General features: G+C 40.8%; 1 protein-coding gene across 9 annotated transcripts in view; it reads left to right on the top strand.

Annotated features, from left to right (window-relative positions):
• The window catches only part of LOC148874154 (PPR repeat protein), a 63,820-nt gene that overhangs the window by 23,886 nt on the left and 12,083 nt on the right, over nucleotides 1-27,851 (top strand). For 3 of the 9 annotated variants that reach the window (XM_088978362.1, XM_088977901.1, XM_088978278.1), the window contains one exon: nucleotides 23,814-24,369. The gene's annotated coding sequence lies outside the window, so the exon portion shown is untranslated. Of the gene's footprint in view, nucleotides 1-2,254; nucleotides 3,416-23,813; nucleotides 24,370-27,851 lie in introns of those variants that run through there. The other 6 variants (XM_088978047.1, XM_088978128.1, XM_088978447.1 and 3 more) reach the window with 4 other exon arrangements.

The following is a 27,851-nucleotide window of genomic DNA, read 5'->3' on the forward strand; positions in this document are numbered from 1 at the left end:
GAAGTACGCCTTGTGGAAGAGGAATTATTTATCCATAGGTGGGAGACTAACCTTTTTTTTTTTGATAAATAAGAAAGATTTCATTTCATTAGTAGAAAATTAATGCAGTTACAAGCTTCCCATGGAGAGGCACAAGCTGCGTCCTCTCCTAACAGCAGGAAAAAAAGCAAAAGATAGAAAACAGATTCAGTCTACAGTTGAGCCCAATACAAGCTTTCCCTGTTTACCCCTTGCTTTGCAAGACCATCAGCCATAGAGTTTGCTGATCTCCCCACCCATTGTATTCTCATTGTCAAACTCCTTGTCTGGCAATTGAATTCTTTAATTTGATTCTTAAACCACCACACTATAGAGTCCAGGTTTTGTAGCCAGCCCACTACCACCTTGGAGTCCCCTTCTATTATCAATTGTTCCACACCTATCTGCACTGCTAGCTGTACTCCCTAGATAGCGGCTGCAAGTTCCGCCCTAATAGAGTTTCCAACCCCTATGGGTCTTGAGTAAATAAGAACCACATTCCCAGCCTCATTCCTCAGTACCCCTCTCACCCCTGACAGGCCTGGATTACCAAGACTACTGCCACTGAAATTCAGCTTCAAGAAGCTTTTAGGAGGGGGTTCCCAAGCCAGTACTCACTTTAGTCTTTAAGGATGAACAATTAGCCACTGATAACCAATTCTTCCAAATATCATTAAACGAGAATTGATGGAATAGGTCTAATGATTTTAGCCACAGGATCACCTTATTTAGAATGCAGTCTTTCATCTCTTCTAGGCTTCTCTCCTTTTCTTGGAAAATTCTGGTATTCCTTTCTTCCCACATGGACCAGATCAGCGCTGCTCTTGCACACTTCCACATAATTCTTCTTCTGTGATGCCAAGGGAAGAAAGCAGGATCAAAAATCAAACTTGCATCTGCTGGCCTAACCAACCTGCACCCAAACAATGAGAAAAGCTACTCCCATAACTCTGTATTAAATGAACAAGATATTAGTAAATGGTTACAGTCCTCACCATGTGACCTGCAAAGAATACACCAAGAAGGTGAGGGATAGAGAAAAGGTCTTCTCTTTTGAGTTGTCTAAGGTGTTTATTTTCCCATAATACACTTCCTAGCAAAAAAGCCATAACCTTAGGGGGGACAGGCCAACATCAGATTTCCTTAAGAGTGAAAGGCTGGTTGGGGGTAGACTGAGTAATGGATTTAAAGAAAGAAGCACATGAGAAGGATCCATTTGGCCTGGGTGTCCAAATCCGTTTGTCAGGTTTAGAAGGGTCCAAGCACACTGTATCAAGTAGGTTTAGCAGATTTGTTAGGCACACAATTTCCTCTTCCCTTATACCTCTGCGGAACCCAAAGTCCCAATTTGGTGTCAATGGATTATTCATAATGGAAAAAAAAAACTTTGACACAAAATCCTTCTTATACCTTGAATAAGAGAACAAAGAAGGGAAAAGGTCCTTCAATGGAGCCTCTCCAACCCAAGTATCCTCCAAAAATAGGTGGGAGACTAACCTTGATTAGAGCAACTGTAGTAAACCTACTAGTTTACTTCTTGTTCACCTTTGGAATTCCAACTAGAGTAGGAGGGAAATTAGAAAAACTTATGAGGGATTTTCTTTGGGGACTTGGGGATAAAAAGAGGGACCACCTAGTAAAGTGGGAACAAGTCAGAAAAACAAAGGAAAAGGGAGGTCTAGGATTGGGAAACTTAGTTCATAGAAGTACTTCTCTGTTAGGGAAGTGGCTTTGGAGGTTTCCATAGGAAAGAGCCAGGCTGTGGCACAAGGTTATAGAAAGCATTCACGGGTTGATGAACAATGGTTGGGATGCAAAGGTAGCCCCCATATCATCCTTGAGCTCTTCGTGGAAAGCAATATAAGAGGTATATCCAATCTTTATTGATTCCATTAGATTTGATGTGGGTTGTGGTTCTTGGGTGCTCTTTTGGGAAGATCTTTGGTTGGATGACACTCCTTTTTGTGCTATTTTCCCTTAACTTTATTCAGTTCCTGACTACAAGTTACAACTTATATCAAATTTTGTTACTTTTCTCACTTTGGACCGAGTTAGGATTTTGGTTTCAGAAGGGATTTGAGAGATGATGAGTGTGAGCCCCTTATTTGTTTGCTTGACAAGCTTAAGGTAGCCTTTTTGGTTCCATATTTGGAGGACACTAGAGTTTGGTCTACATCATCTGATGACACCTTTACTTATGCTTCTTTTTTTTTTAATACTCTTGTGCAAACTCCAGATGGGCGAAAGAATTTCCCAACGAAAGAGATTTGGAGCAAGGCCATTCCACTAAAAATTCAAGCTTTGTGCTGGGAGGTTTTTCTTGGGAAGGTGAACATCTGTGACATGCTTCAAAGCAGGAGGCAAGATAAGTGCCTCACCCCTTACATGAGCATTATTTTCTCTGCAGATGGTGAATCCCTATCCCATTCACTGATCCGTTGCCTTTTCGTGCTCTTTGTTTGGGAGCCTTTTTGTTCTCTCTTTGGTTGCAGGTGGAGTACTCCCTAGGATGTAGTAAGCCTCTTCAACCCAAACCTTTTGAGGCAGCCAACAAAAATAGGAAGAGTTATGTGGAAATCAGTTAGGGTTGTGGTGGTGTGGACTGTATGGAAGGAAAGGAATGCAAGAATTTTCAATGAGAAGTACAAGCCAAGTGAGGATCTAGTGGAGGCCATCAAGATAAGAGTGGCACACTTGGTGAAAACACTTGAGCTCTTTCAAAAGTTCTCAATTATTGATATAGTAAGAGTGTGGAATGAAATGGCACATTCTTTTGAGAAGAAAGAAAGAAAGTTGATGGAGTGGAATCCCCCAGGTCTCAACAAATTCAAGCTGAACTTTGATGGGAGATTTATAGAAAACTTGGGATTGGCAGGCATTGTTGGTGTAATTAGAGATTCCTCAAGCAAAGTTTTGGCTACGTATTCAGGACTTTTAGGGGAAAGTGATTCTTTAAAGGCTGAGCTGTTATCTCTGGTACATGTGTTAAAACTGGCCAAGCAAGTAGATCTTAAGAATTTGGAGGTAGAAGTGGACTAAAAAATACTGATATCTTAGACTAATTGAAGGGGTAGTGCTCCTTTGATTTACAGACATCCCCTAAGGGAGATTGAAAGTCTAGCAAGGGAATTCAACACCTCGTTCACATGGATCAGGAGAATTGCAACTAGGATCGCTGATTTATTAGCCAAACAGGGAGTCCATAGGCAACAACTTTTTTGGGCATTATTGAAACACTCTATGGTGCGATGTCTGCTTTCTATTTGCTTTAATCCTGTAACTATTTCTTTTATTTGAATAAAATTCTCCTTTGCTGATGATGTACTTTATGAGTTTAGCTTCAATCAAAATGATGTACTTTATGAGTTTATTGTAAATGAATAAAAGTGCATATTTGATTCATGTTCCCTTGGTATGTTTCTATGTAATACCCTTAAACTGGACACTTAATGAGACTCGTGTTAGTTTAGAATGTTCACAGCCAGTGGGTCGGTCTGGGGAGACCTATCCTGATAAGGCTGACACTGTAGTGCCACCAAGTCGGTTGGGGTGGCTTGTCTCAGCTACCGGGGTGAGACCCTAGGCACACACAGTGTGGGATTAATTGAATCTTTGAACTGGACCAGATTTCCAGTATTGCCTTGGACCTTGGAGATTGATGGGCAAAACTGGAAAGTTACACCCGACCCCTAGACTCGATTATGATACTTCATTAGGTGTCGGATTGGGCTGTCTTTGATGTACCAATCAGTGAGATCCTTAGCGGGGGTCAAAACCTGGGTATGTTGGGACAGTCTGAGAATTCATCTGAGTGGGTGATCATAGTGACATGATCAGCCCCTTTGTCGGACAAAGGTAATGATCGGGGATGCACTCTCACTGATGGAAACCAAGACTGCCGGCAGCCGATTTCAATCGTTGAGATTTGTTTTTGCAAAATATATTTTATATGAGATATAAAAGTATATATATTATGCTTTCAAAATGTTTGCAAAAGGTTTTAATTCCCGGGATCCATATTTGAGAGAGTGCAACACTGTTCCTTGCAGCCGAGGGAGAGGTCCTCTCTTGTCGGGCAGTGTATGATCATTATGGGCTGAGAGGTTAAGTATAAGGCCATTGAGGATAATACCTGATGGGCTAATCTTGCATCTGCCCACAGTCCCTGGGTGTTACAAGGTGGCTTGGCCCAGGGACCACTTAGGGTAAGTGTTGGGCCCATAGAGCCCATCTGATGGGTTTCAGGGGGTGCACTGTCCATAACAGTGTATTCGGCTAGGCCTTGTAACAAAGGCTGGGCTGAACCCATGTGGCTGATGTGTAGATCAATGTTTGGGTCCCACGCCATACAAGGAAGCCCAACTGGGCAGCAGTTTGGAAGGCTTAATGAATACATAACCCTAAATGGGCTTTAGGCCCATTTCGAACTGGGCTAATTTGATTAGTCTTTAAGGGGCGAATTCTGAGATAAGATCAGCTGATAGGATTGGGCCCACACCCTATCCACTCAGAGAGTCCAAGATCTAAATGAGATTTAGATTTGGAAACTTCCTAATTAGATTAGGAACTGACTGATCTAATCTGCAGATAAGATAAGGATTATCCCTTATCTTAAAGGGACTTCTAATCCAGATATGATTTGGGTTAGCAACTCCTAATGGGATTAGGAGCTGATCCCTTTAAGTCTATAAAAGGAAGAGGGGGCGACAGCCTTTAGACACAACCTCCAACAGACTCAAGTCTTGTCTTCAGAGCTGAGATCACAGAGGAGAGAATTCTGCACCCTGCAAATTCTTTCTAGCCGCCTCCTTCCTGCAGCCGCCGCCTATTGCAGTTCGATCTCCATTCCTTAGGAGAAATCAAGATTGGATCTTGATTCCAATCTTTTGGAGAAAAGATTGGTAGGAGTTGTATTCACAAGCCGTACAAGTGATTCTTAGGAAGAATCAAGTTCTCGGGAAGGACACTGCTGATTCTGCTCCACCTTGCACTGCGCCATCTTCAGTGGGAGTAGATTTTGGTTTCTACCTTGGGCGTGAACACCTCCATTGAGAGATATTGTTTCTCTGTATCAGGTATTATCTCTCTCTCCTCCTTTTGGTTCAGATCTGGTTCAGTTTATGGTTCAAGAATGATCATTGAAAATATGATTTTCTAAATAGGGAATTCGATTCCCAGTTGAAGGGAAAGAAAAATTTTTGAAATTTGCTCCCTTTATTCCGCAATCTGGGGCGTCCATGTGATGGATTTCCTATCCCTTCATTCAACACCTCGTTCACATGGATCAGGAGAATTGCAACTAGGGTTGCTGATTTATTAGCCAAACAGGGAGTCCATAGGCAACAACTCTTCTGGGCGTTATTGAAACACTCTATGGTGCGATGTCTGCTTTTATTTGCTTTAATCCTGTAACTATTTCTTTTATTTGAATAAAATTCTCCTTTGCTGATAAAAAAAAAACTAATTTGGTGGCTGCTATTTAGCTGAAACCTAAACAATTTTGCAGTTTAATTAGGATGACTAATATATATAGTGAATTAGAGCCATGTTCAATTTGCCTGTTCTGTTTAGTAGGCCAACTTGAGAGAAGCTAAATCTGTAGTCTCAAAATTGGATTCAATGAAGAAAATGCCAATAATGTAAAATTAGGGTTGTTTCATAATGCAAATGTTGTCCCTGTTACCAATCAAATAACATCCTATGAATTCCATTAAGATTATTTTCCTTGCAAATAAAATTATTTTTCAAAGAAAAGACTTAGAGAACAAGCTATAATTCAGGATGAGGATTAGAGATTCATTTATGGCATGGGGAAGGTATTAGGCACCCAAACATTAAAGAACTAAAATGGCTCCAAGAAGAGCAAGAGATATGAAGATAAATGAAACAACGAATTGCTGATTCTAGTAGGATTATTTTCTTTTAGTTTAATTTAATTTTTATAAAGAAAATCATAAAAGAGGATAGGTAGCAACATTGAGATGAATTTCTATAGTACCTACTCTTTATTTTATCTAATTGTATACATAATTTAGTTTAGAATATCTGTATGTCTCCAACTCTTTGTAGTTCTTTTTCTTTCTACTTATTTTTCCTTGTTGTATTTGGTTTGTTGAATGAATCTTCTAAGGCAGAGATATGGTGAATATATGATTTGAGGTGTTTTGGGCTACAAAGAGGAAATCAAGGTTTTCACTCACACAAAAGCTCTTAGGGAGATTGGCTGCATTTCTAGAGAGGTTGAGTCCAATTTTCTTTGGTCAAGACATTTGCAATTGGTTGGGAAGAACTATTTTGGAAAGTGTGGAGGATGAGTAGAAAAGTCACATTGCCATGGAACCACCTGCACAATGATCATTTTTGTTTTAATCTTTTTGCTTAGGATCCCTAACCTTTTAGTTCAATGAATTGACATGAAGCATGGAAAGATGGAAAAGGAGAGCAACAATTAAGATGCTAAACGTACCTTGTGATATTTGATACTAATGTACACCCTCATTTCTTCCATGAAAAGGTTAGATCATGAATCACCTGGTAGGTATTCTAACTTGTACACAAATACTAGTTAGGACTCATGCAATGCTCGGGCTTTGTTAAGTGAATTGAAGCTGAAGGAGCCCATGAAAGTAAAGAAATATAGATGAACATGGGTCAAGCTGATCCATGTTGGGTGGCTCAATTTGTAGGACCATTGACTTATTCTAGCAAAGACTTGGGATCAAATCCCACTCATTGAATTAGGGGGTGCACTCCTATTTGATTAGCTCCACAACTGGTCAAATATGGCTTGATTTTAGGATCCCAAGCAAGGTAGAGAAGGTATTAGGCATGCCTTCCTTGTGCTTGACAAACCCCTCTCTCATTCGTAGATCACTTTATAAAAGTAAAGGAAAAAGGAAAGTGTGAGCATTCAAAAAAGGGAAGAACAAGCTAGAAACATAGTTTAGTAGAGGTTCATGTCATTTGGTATGTAGGCTATTCCCTACCATCGATTTCCCACCTCATTATCAGTTTGGCGTTCAACTGGGTGGTGGCTTTAGGTTCCCCTTCCACCACCTCCGCTGGACACAAATCCTATAGAGCCCGTGGGAGATGTGGGATCAAAAGGCAAATGTGATGTAGGATCTTGCAACCCACTGATGTCTAGATGTGTGCAACACAACAAAGAACTAAAAGAGAAGGAAGAGAAGAGAAGGGGAGATGGAAATAAGATGGGAACCCTAGGCAATCACACCTAAGGGCGAGGGCAATCACGCCCCCAACTTGGCAAGCACACCAAATTATGTAGAGAAGCTTTCTTCTTCATTAGCAAAAATTGTCCCCCAAATGAGCCTTACAGGCTTAATAAGAAGAAGCTTCCAAAGAAAGAAACTTGCCCCCCAAGTTAGCTTGCCCAGCAAGCCATTGACAAAAAGAAGCTAGTGTAGAGAACACTGATGTGGGCCCCACAGCTGTGGTCCCACTCTGTCCGTAGGGTAGAATGTATCTAGTCTTCCTAGGGTTAGCTGCTGTTATTCTAGTTGTTACTTATTTTTCAGTTTTACATTATTATGTGTTATGTAAATATCAAGGGCAGATGTGTCCTTTCATGTAACTAGCATAATCTTTAAATATTAAATAGAAGTGGCGGTGGCAGAATGATTGAGATTCTGTCCTTCCTTCCAAAGTTTGTGTTCTACTGCTCTCTCACTACTCTTTTCTCCTCTTCCCTCTATACTCTCTCCTCTCCAAACCTGAAATTTATTAGTGCTCAAGACTGATAGCAGTCTTGAACAACTACATGGTATCAGAGCCAAGTTAGGGTTTCTCATGTGAGTCTAGTACCAGCCGACCACATGAGAATCTCCTAGGACTGGAAGCTGAAAAGGTGGAGTTCGCAGACTGATTCTTGGAGATCGCCAGAAGGGCTAGCAGCTGTTGAAGTCTTTGAAAGAATGGTAGGATCCATCTAATGGACGCCATAAAGGTTGCGGAATGGGTGGGCGAATTTCAAAAATTTTCCTACCTTCTCCCAACTGGGAATCATATTCCCTAAATTTAGAATACAATATTCAAGGATCCTACTTGAACCATAATCAAACCAGATCTGTACCAAAAGACAAATGGGAGGAATATACCTAATCCGGAGAAGCACTATCACCCAAAGTTGGTGTTCACGCCCAAAGAATGCTCCAAGATCCGTTCCTGCTGAAGATGACACAGCTGTGGATGGAACAGAACCAGCAGGGTGCGTCCTACACACTGGATCCTTCGCAAGTATCCTCTGGAAGCACTAAACACTGAATCTATTTCAGTCTTTCTTGCAAGACTGATGTCAAGAACAGATTTCTTGACATTCTTTTCTGCAAAGATCTAATCTTGCAAAGGAGATGGCGGCGGCAGGAGGAGAACTCTAAAGGCGAAAAGGCTGAACTGCCTTTTTTTATTTTTCTGGAGTATGAGATCTGATCTCAATTCGCAGGAACCTTTCTTGCGATTTTCTTGATTCGAAATCTGTTGTATTTCTCTCCTTTTTGGTTAGGGTTTCTCCTCCTTTCTTCTTGATTAAGAAACCTCCTAATTAGGAGTTATCCCAATCCAAATCAGTATTTGGATAGGGGATAATCTTAATCCTATCTGCAGATAAAGTTAGCTTACCCCTGATCTTATCAGGAGGTTACCAGATTCAAATCTAATTTGAATTTGGTCTCCAAGAGTGGATAAGGCTAAAGGCCCAATCCTTTTACTAACATTAATCTCAGATTCGCCCCAAGGATGGGTGATCATATCAGCCCACCTCGAAATGGGCTTCTAGCCCATTAAGTGTTCAGTGTCTAATTACTTTCCAATCTGCTGCCCAGTTGGGCTTCTTTGTATGGTGTGGGATCCAAGCATTGATCTACACACCAGCCACATGGGTTCGGCCCAGCCTTTAATACAAGGCCCAGCCTTTAATACAAGGCCCAGCCGAATTCACTGAAAAACTCAATGAACCCCTTGAGTCCATCATATGGACCCTATGGGCCCAACACTTACATTAAGTGGTCCCTGGGCCAAGCCATCTTATAAAAACCCAGGGACTGTGGGCAGGTGCAAGATTAGCCCATCAGGTATTATCCTCAATGGTCTTACACTTAACCTCTCAGCCCTTAATGATCAAGCACTGCCCGACAAGAGAGGACCTCTCCCTCGGCTGCAAGGAATAGTGCCGCACTCTCCTCTCACATGGATCCCAGGAATTAAAACCATTTGCAAACAATTTGAAACCGTACATATATATATAAATATATTAATTTTGCAAAACAAAATTCCAACGATTGAAATCAACTGCCGGCAGTTTGGTTTCCATCAGAGAGAGTGCATTCCCGATCATTACCCTTTGTCCGACAAAGTGACTGATTCTGTCACTATGATCACCCACTCAGATGAATTCTCAAACTGCCCCAACATACCCAGGTTTTGATCCCCGCTAAGGATCTCACTGATTGGCATATCAAAGGCAGCCTGATCCAACACCTAGTGAAGTGTCATAATCGAGTCTAGGGGTTAGGTGTAACTTTCTAGTTTTGCCCATCTATCTCCAAGGTCCAGGGCAATACTGGAAATCTGGTCTGGTTCAAGGATTCAAGTAATCCCATACTGCATGTGCCTCGGGTCTTACCCTGGTGGCTGAGACAGGCCATCCCAACACTTGGTGGCACACCAGTATCAGCCTTGGCAGGATAAATCTCCCCAGACTTATCCAACGGCTGTGAACATTTAAAACTAACACGAGTCTCTATAAATGTTCAGTTTTAGGGTTTTACACAGAATTAAACCAAACAACATGAATCAAACATGCACTTTATTTATTTCCACTAAATAACAAAAGTACATCAAATCAGATAGAAGCTAAGGGCATACAAAAACTGTCTAACAGTCTTGTCACGGTTGCAGAGTGTTGGTGGTCAGGAAGGATCAGAGAAGACTAGGGTTCGGGTAACCTTGGAAGGCAGCGAACACTTTTTCCTTGTAAGTTCTTTATTTTCTAAGAGAAGTTCTATCAGAGAAGATAGATTGGACCTATCTGGAGAGGGCGGCCAAACCATTCTAGGGTTTTCTCCCTTCGATTCTCTAGGGTTTTACAACAAACCCTACTGTTGGGCCGAACTTCCTTAGCTTTGTTTCTCTCTGCTCTAGGGTTAGAAAGTGAACCTTGCGATCTACCTGGAGCTGACCCCAAGTTTGTTGTTAGCATTGATCAGATTCTAGGGTTTCATATTAACCCTACTACAAGTCTATCTATACGGTACTGATTGGATTGTGCAATTGAACTGTGCACTTTAAGGACTGGTTAAAACCCTAATTCTGCCAAGCATATCAGACTTCCAAGCTTTTTTCAGAGTCTTTTGAGGTTTTCGAACTCTTTTAAGGGGTGGGAACCCTACGGACAGCTGCTGTTGTGCTTGCTAGTTGGTTTCAGATCAGAGTTATCCCAGTTTTGTGCACATACACTGTGAATACAGATCGGTTCTGCACTGTTTTTGATTGTGATTAGTAGTCCAAGTGCTGTTTTTGAGACTTGACCGAGATGGAGTTTAAGAATCAGGCATAAGGCAGCTTTGGGAACATCAGTTATGGTGGTGTTTCTGAGACGGGTGGTCAGATTACAACCGTAAAGTTTGATGGATCAAACTATTTGGAATGGGCTCAATCAGCCGTGATGGCTATTGGGGGAAGAGGTAAATTAGGGTACCTCTTGGGAGATGTGAAAGAACCCCCCAAGGGAGACCCTACGTATACCAAATGGATCCAAGAAAACTACTTGGTTATGACATGGCTGTGTAATTCTATGCAGCCTCATATTAGCCGCAATTACTTGTGGGCAAAGACAACTAAGGAGGTATGGGATGTGATGAAAGAAATTTATTCCCAACCCCTTAATGTTGCCAAAGCATATGAATTGAAATGTGAAGTGAAAAATCTTAAACAAGGAGAGAAACCTGTTTCAGTATATTTCTCTACCTTGCAGTCTCTGTGATGTGAAATTGATCACTTAGAGACTCTTGAGTGGGAGAATCCCAAAGATGCACAAATATATAGAAAGCAGGTCGAGACAAACCGGGTGTTTGAGTTTCTGGCGGGCCTAAATTCAGAGTATGATATTGTGCGGCAACAGATTTTGACTAGAGACAGTGTGACTCTCTCTCAGGCATACTCATTCGTACACAGTGAAGAGACCAGAAGGAAAGTTATGATGCAACCTCAGCCCCTCACACCAGCCTTTGTAGTGGTCTCACCCAAATCAGGAGGTGATTCAGAGAGGGACAGGAGGAAGGAAGACAAGAAGGATGTGGTATGTGAAAATTGTAAGAAACCCAAACTTACAAAAGAAACATGTTGGAAACTGCAGCCTCACTTGGTTCCTGCGAAGTTGAGAAGCAAGAAGGGCACTGCTCATGTGGTTGTGAGCACTGATTCAACATCCTCATCTGGCACAAGAGGAACACCTTTAGAGACCTTAGCTGCAGTTCGGGCTTCCCTAATACAGTTAGAAAAGGAAGTTGGAAATTCAGCTCAGCCACCACAGTCACCATCAGCTCCTGCCACATCTGCCTTCGCACATTCAGGTACTCGAGCTTCAGCCTACCATGCCTCAGCTCTAGGTACTACTGAACCTTGTTGGGTAATAGATTCAGGTGCATCCGATCACATGACTAGCTTGCCTTCACTGTTTACCACTTACCATTTCTCTTCTGGTAGGGATAAAGTATCTATTTTTGATGGCTCCCTGGTTCCTATTTCTGGGAAGGGTGACATCAAGTTATTAGATACTATCTCCCTGTCATCTGTTTTGCATGTTCCTAAGCTTGACACTAATCTTATTTCAGTCAGTAGTATTACCAAGCATATGAACTGCTCAGTAACCTTCTTCCCTGATCGATGTGTTTTTCAGGACTTGGAGACGAAGAAGGTGATTGGGACTGGCCGTGAGATGAATGGGATCTATCTGCTCGGGGGAGAGGTTCTGTCAGGAAGAGTCAGTAGAGAAGATGTCTTTTGTTTCTCAGAGTGTGAGTCCGGTTATGCTTTGGCATAACCGATTAGGTCATTTGTCTTTTCGATTTCTAAAGAGTCTGTTTCCAGCTTTATTTGAGTCATTGAGTTGTCTCAGTTGCAGTGTGAAAGTTGTGAGTTTGCTAAGCATTGTAGAAAGCCTTATTTATTAAGCAATAAAAGGAGTAATATTTTTTTTGATATTGTGCATACTGATGTTTGGGGGCCTTATCACATTCCTTCCATGGGTGGGTACAGATATTTCTTGTTATTTGTTGATGACCATACCCGTTTTTCTTGGGTTTATCTCATGCATTCACGAGATGAGGTACCTGCCCTGACCCAAAACTTTCACCAAATGATCCTAACCCAATTTGATGCCAAGATCAAAGTTCTCAGATCTGATAACACAAATGAATACTTTGCTAAATCATTGACATCTTACCTTCTCAACCATGGGGTTATCCATTAGAGCTCTTGCCCTCATACACCTCAGCAGAATGGAGTTGCAGAAAGGAAGAATTGGCACATCTTGGAAGTGGCTAGAAGTCTCATGTTTACTTCCAATGTTCCTATTCGCTTCTAGGGTGATGCTATCCTCACGATGGTATATCTTATTAATCGGGTCCCTTCCCGGGTCCTTGATATGATATCTCCTTTTTCCCTTTATACCCAAGTGAGGAGTTGTTTTCTATTCCCCTTAAAACATTCGGTTGTACCTGCTTTGTTCAGCTTCTCGGACCCCATCACTCCAAGTTCGAACCCAAGGCCTCCAAATGCATCTTCCTTGGTTATGCACAAACTCAAAAGGGTTATTGCTGCTATGATCCTGTCTCAGGGAGGAAGTTTGTCTCCATGGATGTCACTTTCTTTGAGGAGACACCCTATTATCCTCGGGTTTCTCCTCAGGGGGAGAGCAATGAGAGTGGGGGTTTGAGTCCTTGTCTTCAGGGAGAGAGCAGTGAGAGTGGGGTAGTTCCTTTACCTATTCCATTGGGTGATGAGAGCTGCAATGGTGAGGGCGGTCAGAGGGATCAGGAGTTGAGGGAAAGCTGCAATGGCCAGTTGAAGCGATACCATGAGTTTGCCATTGTTTACTAAATCCATGAAAAAGACAGTTGTACCAGTACAAAAATTGTAATGTACATTGCGATGAATTGGCTTTTAAATTATATCTACAATTTCGGAGGAGCAAAACAAGCATTTTTCCAAGATTCGGTTTCAAGCTTTAGTTTAATAAATTAAATGGCCAAATAGGATTCATGTAAGCAACTCCATATATGTTCAAATGGGCAATTCCTGTGATACAGGAAAATTATTTTATAGTCAGAAACCCATGTGAATTTGAATGAATTCCAGTGATTTGTAACAGAAACTAGAATAACATTATTCACTAGAATTCACTGAAACTGGAATAACATTTATCTTCTCTTAGAAGATAAAAAGTAACATTGACCTTCCGATTGCCGTCCGTAAAGGGAAATGACATTGTACCACATCTACAACCCACTGTATCTCCCAGTTTTTATCCTATGATTGCCTATCTCCTACCTACAGGTCCTACCTTAGTTCCATTTCCAATGTCCCTACTCCAAGAACAGTGCAAGAAGCCCTATCTGTCCCGGAATGGAAAGATGCATTGCAGGTTGAGATGGATGCCCTATTGAAAAATAACACCTGGGAGGTAGTTGATCTGCCCAAAGGAAAGAAACCAGTTGGATGTAGATGGGTATTTATGGTGAAGCATAATGCAGATGGATCCATTGAGAGGTATAAGGCTCGGTTAGTTGCAAAAGGGTTCACACAGACTTATGGCATAGATTACTTGGAGACCTTTGCCCCAGTAGCCAAGATGACTACCATTCGGGTCCTATTATCCCTTGCAGCAAGTCACACTTGGCCTTTATACCAAATGGACGTGAAAAATGCTTTTTTGAATGGAGACCTGCAGGAAGAGGTTTACATGCGTTTGCCTCCTGGATTCTATGATGCAGAAACAGGTAAGAAGGTCTGTCGGCTCAACAAGGCTTTGCATGGTTTGAAGTAGTCACCTAGGGCTTGGTTCGATAGATTCAGACTAGCCCTTGTGAAGTTTGGTTACGTACAGGCCCAGTCAGATCATAATCTATTCATCAAGAGGGTAGAGTCCTCCTTGACACTACTGGCAATATATGTTGATGATATTGTGGTGACAGGGAATGATAGCCATGAGATCGAGTCCTTTAAACAACTCCTTCATCAAGAATTTGAGGTGAAAGACCTTGGTGTACTCCGGTATTTTTTGGGTATTGAGGTTGCTAGATCCAAACAGGGGATCTTTATCTCTCAAAGGAAATATGTCCTAGACCTGTTGGTAGAAACTGAAAAGTTAGGTGTCAAGCCTGCAGATACACCCATTGAACAGAACCACAGGATTAGTGCTGAGAGTGGGGAGCTTCTTGAAGACAAGGTTATGTTCCAACAATTGGTAGGAAAGCTCCTATATCTCTGCCTCACTCGGCCAGATATTACTTATGCTGTTAGTGTTGTCAGCTAGTACATGCATTCTCCTAGAACCACACATCTTCTTGCAGCAGAAAGAATTTTAGCCTACTTGAAGAGATGCCCGGGTAGGGGTATACTGTTCAAGAACAATAACCACATGAAGGTGGAGGTCTATACGGATGCCGATTGGGCTGGGAGTGTTGATGACAGAAGGTCTACCTTAGGATATTATGCCCTTGTGGGAGGTAACCTTGTCTCCTGGAGAAGTAAGAAACAAAGTGTTGTCTCCCGGTCTAGTGCTGAAGAAGAATACAGGTCCATGGCTAACGGAGTGGCTGAAATCCTATGGCTAAGATCTCTACTTGAGGAGTTGGGCATTGAGTATGAGAAGCCCCTGATGCTGTATTGTGATAAACAAGCAGCTATTAACATAGCACATAATCCAATGCAGCATGACAGAACCAAACACATTGATGTTGACTGACATTTTGTGCGAGAGAGGGTCTCATCTCAAGAAGTTTGCCTCCCTTACATCACATCCAGTATGCAACCAGCAGATATCCTCACTAAAGCCGTATCAAGAAAGAAGCTAGAGGCGGATCTATCCAAGTTGGGAATGATAAACATTTACTCCTAACTTGAGGGGGAGTGTAGAGAACACTGATGTGGGCCCCACATCTGTGGTCCCACTCTGTCCGTAGGGTAGAATGTATCTAGTCTTCCTAGGGTTAGCTGCTGTTATTCTAGTTGTTACTTATTTTTCAGTTTTACATTATTATGTGTTATGTAAATACCTAGGGCAGATGTGTCCTTTCATGTAACTAGCATAATCTATAAATATTAAATAGAAGTGGCAGCGGCAGAATGATTGAGATTCTGTCCTTCCAAAGTTTGTGTTCTACTGCTCTCTCACTACTCTTTTCTCCTCTTCCCTCTATACTTTCTCTCCTCTCCAAACCTGAAATTTATTAGTGCTCAAGACTGATAGCAGTCTTGAACAACTACAGCTAGATTAGACTAAACCTGCCCCAAACAATTACAAACGTAAAGCCAAACAAAAGGAAATGACTAGACTAAGACCTATTCCCAAACATAACCACTAAACATGCAAAATTGTAAAAATACCCTTACTATCCAGAAATGTAAGAAAACCAAATTAGTCCTGTCCAGCAGCAAGCTTAACCACACAAAGAGCATCTTAAGGTAGATTGAAGACTCTAGAGTCTTCCCAAGTCGATGCATTGCTAACCCAGCTCTAATGTCTGCCCCACATCTTCATAATTATGCCAAATGAGCATAGGAGCGGCTTTGGTTCTCTTTTGATATGCCTTAAGTTGATTCCCATGAGCAAGCCCTGCCACCTACAGATGAAACCCTTACTTCTTGACAAAGTAACTGGACTAAAAAGGCTTAAAAAACAGAAGTAAACGAACCGGGAACTAGCTCATGCTAATTAAAGTGTGTCAGTTTCTCATCATCATCAATTTCTTGTTTCATTGTCAATTTGACACCCAGTAGACAGGTGGCTTCAGGTTCCCCCTCTACCACCTTCACTGGATTCAAATCCTACAAAGCAGTGAGAGATGAAGGATTGGTTGCATGCCCTACTATTTAGTGGAAGCAATCCTTACTAGTCAAAGAAAAAGAGGAGTTAAAGCAGTAGAAGTTTGAGGACGAAGAAGATAGTAGATTTTTTATGTTATTTGTGCTTGTAAGAACTTGCTTTTTTGATTGAATGGAATACTACAGCTGCAAAGTCATGGGGATGTTTATTAGAAAGAGAGAAGACCGATGAGCTTAAGACTGGGTGCATGGCGACTTTCTCTTTTTGTTCTAGGATGAAAAAGGGGTTTGTGGGGACAGATGATGGGGCATGTGAGCCTAGGAAGGAACAACCTTTCTACATGGCTTCTCCATTTGGCATCTTAATTCTTGTTGGTTTTTCATCCATTTATAAGTGGAGGATAGGGGAGGTGGTTGAGATTTTGATGGGTTTAGGGTATAAAAGTCTGGGTAGGTGTGAATGAGGTCAATTTGGGGATTAAAAAAGGAGATCAAGGGTAATTTTATGCAGTGATTTAAAAGGCGTGCCTAGGCACATAGGTGAGGCGCATTCTAGGGTAGGCGCCTCACCCAAGTCCTAGGCACGGCCCTGCTTGGTGCGGCTTTTGAAAATTTGATGCTTTTTCCTTTTTTTGTTGAGTCTAGCGGTTAGGTCCGGGTGCTCCGCCCCCGGACTTTAGATACCTTGATGGGATGTTGGTTTCCAGTAAAATAATTGACTTTAGATTAAGGAGTTGGAGATATTTGCAAGGCTGATATCATGGGGAATCCAGGGGCTTCAGGTATTGGGGGGTATTAAGAGATGAGAAAGGTAATGTAATAGCTATGTTCTCTGGCCCAATTGGAGTGGGAGACTCTTTGAGGGCTGAGGTGTTGGCAGCTTTAGAAGGGGTACAAAGGGCTAACGACCTAAATGTCAACAAATTGATTATAGAGGGAGATTCTGTGATCATAGTGGACTGGCTAAAAGAAGACACTTCTAAGATGTGGAGCTACAGTAATGAAAAGAGGAAGTTCAAATGGCTGATCAAGAATATGGAAGTTCAGTGTACTAGGGTAAAAAGAAGTGCAAACTCTTTTGCTGATGGATTAGCTAGGCAAGGGGTTAATAGTGTTTCTGGGTTCTGGGCTCAGTTGTAATTGTTGTTTTTATCAGTTTGGTTGCTTTCCCAACTTCTAGGGAGTTCAGATCCCTTAGCTCCTCTTCTTTGTAAGTTTACTACTATTTAATGAAATCTGTTGTTATTGATAAAAAAAAGATATTTGCAAGGCTGATATGGAGAAGGCATATTGATCATATGAATTCATGTAGCCAACCCCATATGGTTGGGACAAGGCTTAGATAATGATGATGATATGATCATATGGATTTATAAATTTCTAGATCTCATCCTTGTAATGATGAACTTTGGATCACCACCCCTATCTTTTCAGTGATTACAAATGGGGCAAATCATGGTAACTCTCCAAGCTCCAGGGGAGTTAGGAAGGAGTATCCATTATCCCTATTCCTCTTTGTATATGTCAGAGGCTCTAAGCAGGATGGTGATGATGCAGGAAACTCAAGAGATATTTATTGAAGGTTTATAGGCAGCGGAGGAATTAGAACTGATCCCATTGCTATCTGTGGATAACACATTATTCTTCTTCAAGGCTGATGTAGATCATATGTCCATCTCTGTAGCATTCTAAGATGGTTCAAGGTAGTTTCATGTTGGCATGTCAACATGAACAAGACAGAAATAATGTCGGTAGGAGAAATGGCAGAGATGGGGACCTTAGCTAATATGTTGGTGGGGAACATGTGCAAGATTGCTCTCATTACAAGTATCCTCGCATCCCTCCCCACATATTTCTTGTCTATGTTCACATTAGCAACTTACCATCTAGTGTCACAACTTGCAAGAAAGCAGAAAAGTTAACAAGGGACTTGTTATGGAATAGATGGAAGGATGAACACAATGATTGGGTAAATTAACAAGGCACATGAACCAAAAAATCAAGGAAGATTGGGATTATGGCGACTAAAAATAATAAATACTGCCTTATTTGGAAAATGGCTTGGAGATTAAATAAACAGTTTGGAAAGCTGTGGAGGCAGTTCATTTCAGAGAAATCTGGCACAAGAAACTTCCATTGGGATCTAGGGAAAGCCACTGCTTTGGATGCATGTTGTGGAAGAAATAGGAAAGTTAGGAGTGAAGCCTGTTGACACACCCATTGAGCTGAATAATAAAATAAGTGCAGAAGGTGGAGAACTTGAGGACAGAGCTATGTATCAAAGGTTGGTTGGGAAAATTTTTTATCTTTGCCTAACATGACTTGATATTTCATATGCTGTCAGTGTTGTTAGTCAATACATGCATTTTGCTAGGACCACTTACCTTCTTGCAGTGGAAAGCATACTTGCTTACTTGAAAAGATGCCGAGGGAGAGGCGTACTCTTCAAGAATAGTGGTCACATGAAAATAGAAGTATATACAGATGCTGATTGGGCTGGATGTGTTGATGGCAGAAGGTCCATGTTCGGGTATTGTGCATTTGTGGGGGGAAATCTTGTTTCCTAGAGAAGCAAGAAACAAAATGTTGTTGCTCGCTCCAGTGCTGAAGCTGAATAAAAGTCCATGGCCAATGGTGTTGTAGAAGTGTTATGGCTGAAATCTTTGCTTAATGAGTTGGAAATTGATTATGAGAAGCCTCTGATGTTATATTTCGATAATCAAGCTGCAATTAATATTGCCCACAACCCAATATAGCATGGTAGGACCAAGCATATTGAGGTGGACAAACATTTTATCCGAGAGCGAGTTGCATCTCAAGAAGTGTGCCTTCCTTATATTGCCTCAGACATGCAGTTAGCTGGTCTCTTTACTAAAGTAGTCACAAAAATCAAGTTGGAGACAGATTTACATAAGTTGGGAATGACAAATATCTTCTCCCAACTTGAGGGGGAGTGTGAGTAGCTCATTAGGTGTGGTTTCAGCCTCACACTTTATTTTTCTTGTCCAGAACTGAAGTGAAGAAAAGATAGAGGAGAGAAAGAGAGAAGATAGGAGAGAGATTTAAGAGCATCAAAAGTTGTTGACGGTGCCAGCTTTTTAATATTTATATTAGGGCGACTGTTCATAACATAAAGACAAGGGGAATTACAATAATACCCTTGCGACGCTAATAGAAATAAAAAACATAAGAAAAAACACTCTTTAACCAGTCTTTTAACACTCCCCCTCAAGTTATCATGCCCAACTTGTCACATAAATCATTGTGCCACAAATGATGTAGCCCTTTTGTGAAGATGTCTGCAAGTTGATCTTTGGACCTGACATAGGGAGTACACACTTCCCCTTTGACAACCTTCTCTCTGATAAAATGCTTGTCTACTTCAATGTGTTTGGTTCTATCGTGTAGTATTGGGTTTGCAATAATATTTATGGCTGCCTTGTCGCAATATAAAGTCATAGGTCCATCAACTGTAAATCCCAATTCACTCAATAGATTTTTTAACCACATTATTTCAGCCACTCCATGAGACATTGCTCTATATTCAGCTTCAACACTAGATCTAGTTACCACATTTTTCTTTTTGCTTCTCCAAGTCACCAGGTTTCCTCTCACAAAGGTACAATAGCCATTGGTAGACTTCCTATCATCCAGTGATCCTGCCCAATCTGCATTAGTATATACTTCAACCTTCAGATGTCCATGCTTCTGGAATAACAAACCTACACCTGGGAATTTCTTAAGGTATCTGAGAATTCTTTCGGCTGCTTCAAGATGGGAGGTCTTAGGGGCATGCATGAATTCACTAAGAACACCCACATAATAAGCAATGTCTGGCCGAGTCATCAACATACACTATTAGGGCTGCAATTTTTCCTTCCTCTCTTTTGACAAACAATGTATGGTCAGAATGGCATTGCTTGTAGCCGTTTTGTTGCACAACTACTTGTAATCTACTGACAGGCTCTTGGTGACTGTTTTAGGCCATATAAAGACTTTTTTAATCTACAAACCTTTTGTTCATTACCTTGAGCCTGGAAACCAGGAGGTTGTACCATGTACACTTCTTCTAGATCACCATTTAGAAATGCATTCTTGATGTCCAATTGGTGAAGGTCCCAATCGAAATTAGCAGTTAAAGAGAAGAGAACCCTAATGGAGTTCATCTTAGCAACTGGTGTAAAAGTTTCTACATAATCCACCCCTTACACTTGAATGGACCCTTTTGCCACTAGACGAGCTTTATACCTTTCCACTGTGCCATCAGCCCTATGTTTCATTGTAAATACCCATTTACATCCAACTGGTTCTTTTCCCTCATGAAGATCCACCAATTCCCATGTACCATTTTTATGTAATGCATTAATCTCTTCCTTCATTGCATCTATCCATTCAGGCATTGAGAGAGCTTCTGTCGCATTCTTAGGAGTAGGTACACTGTCCATGGAAGAGAGGAATGCCCGAAAGGAAGGTGAAATGTTTTCATAGGAAACAAAGTGGGAAATGAGGTGCTTGGTGGTGCAAGATCTAACACCCTTCCGAAGAGCAATAGGAGGGTTAAGATCGTCAGCACTTGAGGTATCAATAGCAATCGGGTCAGAAATATCAATGGGAACTAAGGTACCTGAATGTGTAGGATCTGTCCCTGGAGAATGTGATGGCATTGGTGGTACAACTTCTTGATGCTCCATAGCTCTTGAACTTGGTTGGCCTTTATGACGACGACAGAAAACATGGAAGGGAGGAGGATTAGGTAGAGGAGGGAGCTGAATCTGAGGTAGAGGAGGGTTTTGAACCTGTTTGTCCTCATGCCTTCACTCCCCTGAGGAGAAACAGGAGAGAAAGGTTCACTCTCAAAAAAGGTGACATCCATGGAAATATGATATTTCCGAGAAACGGGATCAAAGCACTGATACCCCTTCTGGTTTGAAGGGTATCCCAAGAATATGCAAGGAATAGCACGAGGATCTAATTTCCCACGAGTGGGTGACAGGTTTTGAATGAAGCAGTGACAACCAAAAACACAGAGAGGAATAGACAAAAGAGGAGCCTTGGGAAACAGAAGCTGATGCGGGGCTTTGTACTCTAACCACCGAGAAGGCATACGGTTAATAAGATAGGCAGCACAAAGGATAGGTTCAAGCCAAAAGCGTTTGGGGACGTTCATATGAATCAATAGTGCCTGAGCTACTTCAAGAAGATGGCTGTTCTTTCTTTCAGCAACACCATTTTGTTGTGGTGTTCGAGCACAAGAGCTACGGTGGAGAGATCCATGTGAAGGAAAGAACTCCGTAAGGTCATTATGGAAGTATTCTTTGGCATTATCAGATTGGAAGATCTGGATTTTGGTTTAAAATTGGGTGAAAATCATTCTTCGGAAGTCTTGGATAATTTTTGGTACTTTATCCCTAGTTCTCATGGGGTATACCCATGTATACCGGGAATAATCATCAATAAAGGTAATGGAATACTTGTAGCCACTTTCAGATGGTAGAGTGACTGGGCCCCAAACATCAGAGTGAACAATATGGAAAGTAAATTCAGATTTAGTATTCTTCGAAGAAAAATGAGTTCTACAATGTTTACTCAATTGACAAGTTTGACATATCAACTCTGACACTGACACTGACTTAAACAGCTTTGGAAACACAATCTTTAAGGAATCAAAGGATAAATGGCCAAGACGATTGTGCCATAAATAGGCTTGACTCTTACTAGATTGACTCTTAGACTGACTGCAAGGCCAGCCTTATTCTCCAGCAAGTAGACACCATCATCATACGCCCTCTACCAATCACCTTCCCTGAGTCCAAATCCTGGATTACACAATGAGAAGGGAAGAAGGTTACTGAACAATTTAAAGAATTGGTTATACTACTAATAGAAAACAAATTAATAGGGAATTGAGGAACATGTAAAACATCAGAGAGTGTAGGACCAAAGGGAAGAGAAACAGTCCCTTGACCAGCTATGGTAGAGAATGAACCATCAGCCAGCCTGACTTTGTCTCTTCTAGAGAGAAGATGATAGGTTTGAAAGTAGGTGGACTTACCGGTCATATGTTTTGACACTCCAGAATCAATTATCTAAGGAGAGTAAGAGGAATGAGACGACACATAGAGAGCTATGGCAGAATTACCTGATGTAGACGCATATGAAGTTGATGGAGGGGGGCATCCATTTGGCGAATTGCCCTACCATAAAGCTCTCAATGATCACGGAATGAATTAATGATATCCTCCCTAGGGTCAGAACCAAGTGTATATGTCTGAACTGTAGTAGTAGCAGGCTGGGTTTCCTGAGTAGCCATGGTTGCTACAATGAATTTTCTTGGATCTTGCTGGCTTAGCCTCTTATGCAGGTCTGAACCTTGTTTCTTACTCAATTCCTGAGTCCATTTTGTCTTTCCATGAGGGTCCCAACATGTCACTATTCATGATAGCTAGTTTAGATCACACTAGAAGAGGTTGAATAATCGAACTTATTTCCCTTTCACATGGTGTTAATTTTGGGGGAAAAAGAACTGCACCAGGAATAATAAAAGAACCAGGCAGCCACCTTCTAGGTCAACTATAGTACTTCAGTCACCACGTCACAAAGCTGCTGTCAGTTATGACACCACTGCACTCCTTTCCCTTCTTTTAGAACTCAGTTCTTCACCAAAACCAGCTGCTGTTACCGGACTTACAGGTCATCACTAGCCTACCATAAATCTTGTACGGCTGTTGTAGCAGTATGTACAGGTCCTCTTTTGACCTACAAATCAAGTGTGGCTTCTGTTGCAGCATATATAGGTCATCCCCTGACCTACAAGTTCACCAGAAGGCTGCTGTTGCATCATATAAAGGTCATCACCAACCTGCAGTTTTGTTACAGGGATTAGCCGATCCACAAAAAAGGAAAGAGGAGGGATTGCTCGCCTCACATTGACAGACTGAACCTATTGCAGGTTCTGTTCTGGCACACGACCAGGAAAAAAAGAAAAAGAGAAAGGGAGAGAGAGTACTTCAGACAGAAAAAGGTTTGCTTGATCTCTTCTTTCAGATCTAACAGTCCTGCTCTGATACCATATTGTCCAGAACTGAAGTGAAGAAAAGATAGAGGAGAGAAAGAGAGAAGAAAGGAGAGAGATTTGAGAGCATCAAAAGTTGCTGGCAGCGCCAACTTTTTAATATTTATATTAGGGCGACTGGACATAACATAAAGACAAGGGGAATTACAATAATATCCCTGCAACATTAATAGAAATAAAAAACATAAGAAAAAACACTCTTTAACCAGTCTTTTAACAATTTTATTATTTATTTCCTTATATTACAGTTGGGCCGGTTGGGCCTTGTTTATTCTTTGTTTTTGTCTTTTATTTTAAGTAGGGGTGCTAGAGTAACTCCTACCTTTGTATATATATATATATATATATATATTAGTGGGGCGGCAGAACTAATCTAACCGAACCCCTTTTCTCTTTTCTTCTCTCTTCTCTCACTTCCCTCTTCTTCTCTTCGATGCATAGTTGACTCTTCTTTCTTCTTCCTGAATTACATCAGAACACACCTTTATTCTTTTATTTTATTTAAGTATAATAAACATTATAACCAAGTCAAACTTTGTGCTTCAAGCCTCAAAGGCATCTAGAATAATAATTTCATGTATACTGTGATTTCCCCTCTCATCTATGCTCTTGCTTTATAAGCATTATCCTTTTATAATGATTACTTTTACCTTTATCTCAGATAACAAGATACACACATGGGCATACCATATGTTGAGTCACTCATACATGGCTCTTAGTGATATTCTTATCTTCCTTCAGGTTGTTGGAAAGAAGTATATATGTAAGGCTTTATCCTGCTTTGATATCGGAGGATCTTTATCCTTACATTGAATCTATGCTTAGCAATTCCGGCCAGGTAGCTTATCTTCCAAGTCTCGCTTGCTTAAAAAAACGGTTCATTTGAGGCAAGTTAATCTGGTACTATGGTAAATATGCATATACTTGGTTCCTTATGACAACACCTTTGTAAACAAGTTCAGTCTTGACTATTGTTGTACAACCTTTATCTCATATTTTTACTGAGCATGCTCCCCTGTTTACTAGTTTGAATGCATTTTTTTTAAAGTACTTTTTATGATTTATCATTGATATTTGAGAATACTTGGTGAAAGATATCAATGCTAACTTTGAAAGAGAGGTGAAAAGGTTGGGACATGAGAAATTCAAATTTGGATGTAAAGGATCATTATTTCTGGTGCCACTGATTTTTAATGCTTCACCAGTGCATCTCCTAATTGGTGGTTTCTGAGTTCTGTGCCATTTCTTTCTCATGTAGAGGATACCAATCTTTTCTCAGTCATTGTATATGTTCCAGTTTTGGGTCCCTTGATGGATATGTTATCTGTATGCCTGTATGGAATAATTATGTCTTTCTTCTTTCGGTGTCAATGGGTACCTGATTGCCTGGATATCCAACACAGGTGGCCCCAGTCAGTAGGGTCTGGGTTTGCAAACATTGGTCCTAGGTGGATACCTGCTAACGTGTGATATGTGTATCTTGAAATTTATAGATTAGTAAATCAACATTTTCCTCTAACTTTTAATTGTATTTGTGCAATTAATTTGGTATGATCTGTTAGTACTGATTTTTTGGTGTATCAGGTCCAGTATCCAATTCACCATAACTTGAATTGGCATATCTAATATAGCTTCTGGGTGTGGGTATTCATATACCTTGTCTAGATTTGACTTGTTGGTACCTCATTTTTTTTCGGTTTTTGATAAATGAACCTCTACTTTCTTCACAACATGGATAAGGGTGTCTCCGTGATTCTGAAAAGTAGGATTTTTTTTTCGTAAAATAAAAAATGGATTTGGGACTCCACAAGTGTACTTCAACTTTTGAGTTTTAGTTTTTTTGGTATTTTTATTTTTTGTAATATTATGTAATTTTTGTTTATAAAAATAATTGAATAAATGTTGGAAAAGAATGCAAATTAGATGATGAAGCATAAACTAATTCAAGCAACAATAACCAATTAAAATAATTTGTAATCAACTATTTTAAATGGAAAAAAGGTTCTTAAATGGGTCAAGTAGGAAACTTTGTGCATAACCTGTTACACTTGCCTTGTGAAGGGATGCCATCAGCAATCCAAACTGTCAATCAAATAGAGAACCCTAGGGATAGTCACCTCTGCAAATTTTCAAGCCTAATCAGAATCTCATTGTACAGACTATAAAGAGACTGGGCTGAATGGGCCCTATTATCTTTTCTTGTAGTATGTTTTATTTATTTGTTAGCTAATGGGCCTGCTATTTCTTTTGCTATTTCTCTTTATGTTACTGCCTAGCTGGCTGCCCACTTAAGGGTATACTTGTAATTATGTTCAGATTGAAGTTCAGTAAAAGGATTAGAGAAGGGAGGGAAGAGATTTTCGAACTCTTCTTCTTCTTCCTCCTCTTTTCTCCATCTTCCTTCTCTTGCACTGCTGTTTTCTTCTTTTCTTCCTCTTTTCTCTCTATTTTTTCGCAAGTTTACATCAGATTTAGAGGACTGATTTACATCTTGGTATCAGAGCAGGTTTCTTTCTTCCTTCTTTTCTTCTTTCTCTTTTTCCCATACACCCTTTGGTTAAGAGAGTATGGTGAGATAGGTTCTCTATAGTTCAGAGAATCTTTGGCCTAGTTGGTAGAGGATTTGGAGAGTGTAAATCTGGCTGGATATTGCTAAGAAGTGGTGCTGTACTGTATCTACCCAAAACCCTAGCTGATTAGAGATTTTTGAAGTTACAAGTAAAAGTGAAGCTTTGGGTGTGACGCTCTATGCTTGGGAGGTGTCTTTTGACTTCTAAAAGAGGGTGGTTCAGGTTTGGAAGAGATTGGGAAGCTCTGGTAGGAGCGGCTGCATCTTCTCTCTTTCTCCCCAACAACCAGACAAAGTGAAACCCTAGTTTTCAAGCATTTGGGTACTGGTTTGACTTCAAGTAAGTTTATAAGGACCGAATTTCTGGTTTTTTGATTTTCGTTTGATTAATGGAGCAATATGGAAGTGAGTTCAAGCAAATGCCGATTTCCAAGCTTGGCTCGGTGGATTCCGTTTTGAATGGTGTGACCACAATCAAGCTAGATGGGACAAATTATTTTGCTTGGGCACAACCTTTAAGGATTTATGTCTGTAGTAGAGGAAAATTAGGGTACCTCATAGGCAGTAAAGTGAAACCCGAAGAGACAGACCTTGAATATGAGAAATGGATGCAGGAGAACTATACTATCATAAGATGGTTAGTCAACTATATGCAACCTCATATAAGTCAACACTATCTCTGGATGTCCTTTGCCAAGGAGATCTGGGACAGTGTTACTGAAACTTATTCACAGAAGTTGAATGTGGCTAGAGTCTACAAGCTGAAAAGTGATGTGAAGAACCTATGACAAGGGGAGAAGAGCGTGGCAATCTACTATTCTATACTGAAATCCTTATGGCGGGAAATTGATGTTATGAAGATAGTTGGATGGGAGACTAAGAATGATTCAGAAATGTTTAGGAAGTTGGTGGAAAGAAACAAGGTGTTTGAATTTCTTACTGGACTCAACCCTGAGTTTGGCATCATTAGGCAGAATATTCTGGCCAAAGATGACGTTACTCTTGCCCAGGCATATGCTATGGTGAGCAGTGAGGAGAGTAGGCGGCAAGTTCAGTTACAAAGTCTACCTATGGAACACTTTGCACATGCGGGAATAAAGCCGAAGGGTCCAACTGAGAAGGAGCAGGTATGTGAATATTGCAAGAAATCGAGGCATACGAAGGACACTTGCTGGAAGCTTCACCTTGATCTTCTTTTTGACCGGTTTAAGAATAACAATGATTTTAAGAAGGGTAATCAGACAGGAAAGCTGAAGACAGCTAATGTCGCCATAATATTGGAAGGAGGAAGGAGAGTGAAGAGAAGTACACCATTGAACAATTGGCATCAATGAAGGCGGATTTTGAAAAGTATGGTAGGCTGTTAAGTCACTTGGATGCTACTGTTTCTACATCTCACTCTTCAGGCAACACATCGTCATCAGCATTTGCTCACTCAGGTATTTGTGCTTCTACAAACCATGCTTCAGTTTCAGGTAATCATAAAATCCCTTGGATCATTGATTCTGGTGCATCAGACCATATGACCAGCTTGTCTAACCTTTTCTGTTCATACCACCTTATCTTTGGTAAAGAGAAACTATACCTTGTTGATGGGTCCCTTGCTCCCATTTTTGGCAAAGGGGATATAAAAACCTTTGGCACCCTTTATTTATTCTCTGTCCTTCATGTCCCTAAACTTATTAAGAATCTTTTATCTGTTAGTAGCATGACTAAATCCATGAATTGTAGCATAACCTTCTTTCCCACTCATTGTGTTTTTCAGGACCTACAGTCTCAGAGGATGATTGGGAGTGGCCATGAGGCGAACGGAATATACTTGCTGGACACACCTGATTGTGCTCTTGGACCACCTCATGGAGTTGCCTTGGAGTCGGTCTTGTTAGAGTATTGATAAAGTTATGTTATGTCACTTTTAGTTTGGTCATTTGTCTTTTTTCTGCTTTGAGTCATTTATTTCCAGATATGTTTAAGGGAGTGCCTTTATCAAGTCTTCATTGTGAGTCGTGTGAACTGGCAAAGCATTGTAGATAATCTTATTCAGTAAGCAATAAATGATCTATTTCTCCTTTTCATATTGTTCACTCTGATGTGTAGGGGCCATATCATTTGCTTACTATGGGGAGTTAT

This window comes from Nelumbo lutea, chromosome 1, assembly GCF_056320005.1.
Source record: "Nelumbo lutea isolate HS-2025 chromosome 1, American lotus-T2T, whole genome shotgun sequence".
NCBI lineage: Eukaryota > Viridiplantae > Streptophyta > Magnoliopsida > Proteales > Nelumbonaceae > Nelumbo > Nelumbo lutea.